This window comes from Myxocyprinus asiaticus, chromosome 33 (genome assembly GCF_019703515.2).
Source record: "Myxocyprinus asiaticus isolate MX2 ecotype Aquarium Trade chromosome 33, UBuf_Myxa_2, whole genome shotgun sequence".
NCBI classification, from domain to species: Eukaryota; Metazoa; Chordata; class Actinopteri; order Cypriniformes; family Catostomidae; genus Myxocyprinus; species Myxocyprinus asiaticus.
In genome coordinates this window covers 18175112-18181111 of record NC_059376.1, presented here as the reverse complement: position 1 = coordinate 18181111, position 6000 = coordinate 18175112, and the positions used below count along the sequence as shown (strand labels likewise).

General features: G+C 38.1%; 1 protein-coding gene across 4 annotated transcripts in view; it reads left to right on the top strand.

Annotated features, from left to right (window-relative positions):
* The window catches only part of LOC127424126 (nuclear receptor corepressor 2-like), a 164937-nt gene that overhangs the window by 72199 nt on the left and 86738 nt on the right, over positions 1-6000 (top strand). The window lies entirely within an intron of this gene.

Below are 6000 nucleotides of genomic sequence, written 5' to 3'. Positions count from 1 at the left end.
CAAGTAATTGGTTTACTTGCTGCTAAAAATGAACATTCTGCAAGGCAAAGCATTTGTACATAACTTAGCCTAGGGATGTGTGAGACTAGTCAACTAAACGGTTCTGATGCTGCTAGTCAACACTGGAATTAATAGTCGGTCAATATTTTTCCCCATTAATCTTTTCAACAGTTTTTAAACATTTATGTTTGGCTTTGTTTTACAAAGGCTGCACTTAAATTACTGTCATGTTAATGTTACATTTTAAATATAATTAAAACAATTATTAAAAAAAGAGGATATCTGGAGCAGATGTATACATAGTTTAATTTCACCTCAGGCCATGCGTGCTTCATCCCTCTCTCACTCGCGACGGGCGCAGAAGAATTTCCTCTCGCAAGCCAAGCAGCTATCACTTTGGTGTGGGAAGTGGATTTCCAAAACATTGGCTTGCAAGTCGCTATGGGTGTTTTCTACGGAAACCTGTTTTGTCCATCACTTTATTTCTGTCTTGTTTTGTCATGATCACGACTTAATTTTCTCTTTTTTTCTCGTGATTGCCACTTAAAGTTCCTGTGAGAAAACATCTTTTGGCACCTGCAGCAACTCATAACATCACAGGCACAGCATCTTCATTTTCTGTTTAATGCAACAGTAGGCTTCTCTAGGTCAAGGAGATGGATTTTATCTCAGTTTTATCTAATGACTCGCAAATCTGCTGACGTGCATCTCTCAGTCCGGTATCCATGGAGTAATAATGGGAAAATGAAGCTTTCTGAAGCAATAGGGCTTTCATTACCAACGTATTGAAATTGGGTTTGTTACTCAAAGCTTCTGTACACGGTTCAATTTACTGCCATCTGGTGGTCAAAAAATGAAGCACAACTAGCAATAAAATGTTTTATCAACGCTATTATGACGTTTTTTTCTTTTTGAACTAAAGTTTTTATAAATAAATATGGAACAACCAAGAGAAGGCTCAAAGGCTTCATATATGAGTTAAGAAGCTACTGTGTTCTGTGAAAAAATAAAAACAATGTCTGAGAGTAAATTAAAAAGAGTGATTTTCAGACAAATGAAGCTTCGGACGTCACAGATTATGTTTTTCCCCAAAATGACTGAAGCTCCGATACAGTGTGTCAATATATACAGTGCTTCAATGGCACAAAGCTATTTCAGCTGCCGTCAGGCCTTGATTAATTAAATATGTGACGCGCTACTGCTCCTCTGCAATACTGAATGACGTCTCTGGAATGATTCTGCAGTGATTTACACAAGTCACGATCACGAGAAAACAACTCTTATGTCGAGATCTTGAGAAAATTAAGTCGTGTTCACGAGAAAAAAAGTGATAAACCTTGGACAAAATAGGCCTCCGTAGTTTTCACATCTGTCTTCTTTAAATCTGTGCATGCTTGTAAGTTATTTTCCCGCTGAGCAGGCTTTTTCAAGTGTAGGACAATCACCTCAGGTGAGTCAGGTCCTGTCTTTCACTGGACCATGTTGACGTTCATTTTGCTCATCAAAAATGTATGCTTTGAGTAAATAGCTATCCTTAAGCTAGGTATACCAATTTGTTTATTATTATTATTTGTACTCTGCTGATCAAGAAGGCTATTTTCGACGATGTGCCGATTGCTTAACTGTCTTTTATTCTGTGTGCACGTCATGTTTGGAATAGTACATTATGTTTATTGTACATTTTTCACAGGCCTACTTTTTTTCTACCCTAGGTATTATTTTAAATCATAACCGTTATTAGTTAACTTTCTTTACTGAACAGCTGTCATATTAGATCATTGGCTGATGCACATCATGAAACTTTTCAGTGCATTTTTTTTCTTGTAGGTTTGACTTTCCTGTTAATTGTGTTCAACAATGTCCTGACTGTTTTAATATGTTAAGTATCTTTTGCTTGGTGAATTCCGTTTAGTACAGGCTATTTTCTGTAAAGCTGCTTTGAAACGATGTGTTGTGAAAAGCGCTATACAAATAAATAGACTTGACTTGACTATTAGGGTTGCTCTAGTAGTCCTGTACTATTCATTCAATTGTTTTCAATAAATATACCTGTATTCGCTAACTTTGATTTAGTGAATGCGTGTCATGTTCTATATTTAATGTACAATGATCATAATGCAAAGCAAGCACATCACAGATAAATGTCCATTTTCAGCTGAATTTTGTGTGGGATTAGGCTGTTGGAATAGATTAAGTATTTTAAGTAAATGGGTCGCATAAACACAATGTTTTTTTTGACTGTTTATTAAGGGTTTCTTTCTTTTTAGAATAGCTGACTAGTCGACTTCAGAATTTACATTTAACCACTAGTGAAATTAGTCGTTCTGCTCATCCCTAACATAAATTGCAGTCTTGCACAGTTAATGACTAATCATCAATGCATGCAAACTCGTTTGGAATGCTGACAATTTTTCTACTATAAATCATAATAATAATAATAAAAAAATCCTTTTGAACAATAAAATTGCTTACAGTGACATTAAGTTCTCCTTCGTGCTGAGATATGGTTAAAGTATCTCACAGGAGGTGAATCGCTTGGGCTTCAATGCCTTCACTGCTGTTGGTAGTCGCCTCATCACATCACTGTTCATTTGCATAAAGTTATAAACTTTGAGTCCCTGGACTCCCACATTGTGTTGCCAGCGTGCGCTGTCGCTGATTTCACTGGTAATTGCCAACTCTTGTTGAAAATGAATGACTTATGCTTGCTTTGTTGCTGCAATGTCGCTGTATACTATGAAAGGGCTTTATTTGCATAAAGAACAGAAGTATACATATGCTGAATGTTTCCTTGCTAAAATAAGCTTCAGACTTTTTGCAAAGCTTTTTTTTTTTTCAATTTGGCTTGCCTAATTCCCAATACGCTCTAAGTCTTCTTGGTGGCGTAGTGACTCACCTCAATCTGGGTGGCAGAGGACTAATCTCAGTTGCCTCCGTGTCTGAGACCGTCAATCCGCACATCTTATCCTGTGGCTTGTTGAGCCCGTTACTGCGGAGACATAGCGCGTGTGGAGGCTTCACGCTATTCTCCGCGGCATCCACGCACAACTCACCAAGCGTCCCACCGAGTGCAAATCACATTATAGCGACCACGAGGAGGTTACCCCATGTGACTCTACCTTCCCTAGCAACCGGGCCAATTTGGTTGCTTAGGAGACCTGGCTGGAGTCACTCAGCACACCCTGGATTTGAACTCGCAACTCCATGGGTGGTAGTGCAAAGCTTTTTATTCAGAAGAAAAGGATGTCTTTCTTTGTAAAGCTTTCAGAGCTGCAATTAGTAGACACTTTTCATGTAAAGAGCAGTTGGTGTTATGCTCTCTGGACACTTTTGAATCTAGTAGCAGATAAATGTGTGTAGAACAGAGTCTTGATTATTGTGTGGTTATAGCCTCAGCAGGCCACACGACTGACAGCTCCTCTGTTTTCTCACTCCTTCCTTGCGCTTTCTCTCGCTCTCTTTTTTTATGGCATGTGCTTGTACTCGTTGATCTTCTTCAAGTGTTAATGCCGCAATAAAACTGTAGGTCACTTTTCTTAACTGGGATAATTTAAAGTATATTAATGTCTTTTAGCACACATGTGACTTGTCCAGACCAAGTATATAATGAGCCTGTTTTTTGAAGGTTACTTTAGAATTCATTTTCTGATTTTTCTATCCATACTTACTGGGGCCATTACAAAAAATGTATAACCAGACCCCATCTTTGTATAACAGAACACCACGTCCCCCCTTCATTTGAGGTTTTGGGCCGTGTCCAAACCGCCGCTCAGTAAATCGAAGCCACCTGCGCTCTGTGGGCTAGTCCATTGTTGAGGCGTGGGTTGTTGGAGGATTGAAGATGGAGTGAAATGGGGAGAACAGCTTCAAGCCTGAATGATTGTATACGTACAGTCACGCTACCAAGAAAAATGAATCTCTCCTCATATGCCCCTTAACCCCATACTGTTTTATTCTGAAAGTTTTGGCATCTTTTTTCAGTGAGGTAATATGCCCCGCCATCTCTCTTTTCTTCCCTCAAGTTTCCTTCAAGCTTTAAAACATCTGGGGCAAATGGTGTGGTAAACTTTAACATAAAGAGAAGAAGTGATGGATAAGAAGAAGTGAGAATATCAGATTACCGAATGTTCGCCTGTCTGTGAGGGCGACGGGATGGCTCGTTTATTTTCTTTAACTCGACACACACGCATATACACACAGTGTTTTGATCCTGTACTAGAGCTGCTCCATATGAATTTGGAATAATACCGTTTGGTAGAAGGAGGCCCCTTTCAGGCACCAAGGCATCAAATTTGTTTAGAGAGAGAGATTTAGAATGGAGTTTGTGTTTGAATCTGTATCTAAGCTGTGAAATTATTGTTGATCATTAATCTTGGCATATGTAGTTGTCTTGTTGACTCTTTGAGGTAAATTATTAGCCTTTTTCAGCCAGAGCATGTGAGTGGAGCATAGTGGGAGCTGAGCGATTTAGAATTTCACTGGAGTGAGGAGTGCATCTCACAAGATTGCGCTCAGCCCCACTCCGGCCACTCTCGAGGCTCTCACCTTCCACTCCTCCCAGATTGCGCTACAATGTCTCGTGCGGCCACATGAATATGTCTGCGCTTCTACACGACAAATATTTGGTGTTGGTGGCTGTATTAGATCCAAGATTTTAAACAGAGTGGATTATCAGAGATGAGGCAGTCAGTGATTAATAAGATCGGTCAGCTGCTGGTGACAGAATCCAACAACAGACCACGATGAGGTGAGAGAACAGAGTCAGTTCAAAACGTAGATTAGTTTCCCGGACATATACTACCGTTCAAAAGTTTAAGGGTCACTTACTCATTCTTTATTTATTTATTTATTTATTTAAAAAAAATCACATTTTAGAATAACAGTAAAGTCATCACAACTATGGAATAATAGAAATGGAACTATGGGAATTAAATCCAAAATAAATCAAAACTGTGTTATATTTTAGCATCTTCAAAGTAGTCATCCTTCACCTAGAATTTGCAGACATGTACTCTTGACATTTTCTCAACCAACTTCTTGAGGTGTCACCCTGAGATGCTTTTTAAACAGTATTGAAGGAGTTCCCATCTATGTTGGGCACTTAGTGGCTGCTTTTCTTAATTATTCGGTCCAAGTCATCAATTTCAAAAACGTTTTTTTAAATAAAATTTTAGTTTTGTAATAAATTAATGTGGTGGCACAATTTTATTTTTGTCTACAAAACTAATTGCAAACATTTAAGCATACGCCTTCAGATCAAAAGATTTTTAAGATCATGAGAAACATTTCAGTCAAGTGACCCCAAACTTTTGAACGGTAGTGTATATCTGTAAAATAGTTATTACTGGGGACGTCTGTAATGTTTACTGTCGAATCGCATGGGAAAAGCGATGTCTGTATCGCAGAGATGGGAGTGTCCACTGCATTTACACACTGCTGTCACGTGAAACTGACCCATCAGAAAATGTGTTTAGTTGTGCTGATTAATTATGCAGTGAATAATAAACACAAGCATATACTGTATCTGGGACTATTAGAATTGATTGGAATAACTGTCAAAATAATCCTGTTACACTCTTGAATTAAAAATATAGACAAGCCGTTCACATTATAGAATTTAACTTGTCACTTTTAACATTTTTAGTTTTTTTGTTTTGTTTTTGTAGTTGATGCAAACAAAGTAACAAGAATGTTGAAAAATAAATGTCTCACCTATTGTTTTATTCAAATTATTTGTATCATCACACTTTGTTAAAGAGGGCTGACTAAATACTGTGCAAGCTGAACTTCTATCGGAGGCTACCGACGCACCCCATAGACCAAGTACAATGAATCTCATATCAAACACAGGATATTTATTATCACTGAGTGATTCAAATGATAAACCACATATTCAACAGGCATCTAAATCTGAGAAAATCCAAGTCGGAATTACCTTATGAATTAGGAGAGATGATTTTTGTTGCTGAAACAGCGGAAGGCTGAGTGCTTATAAGTGCT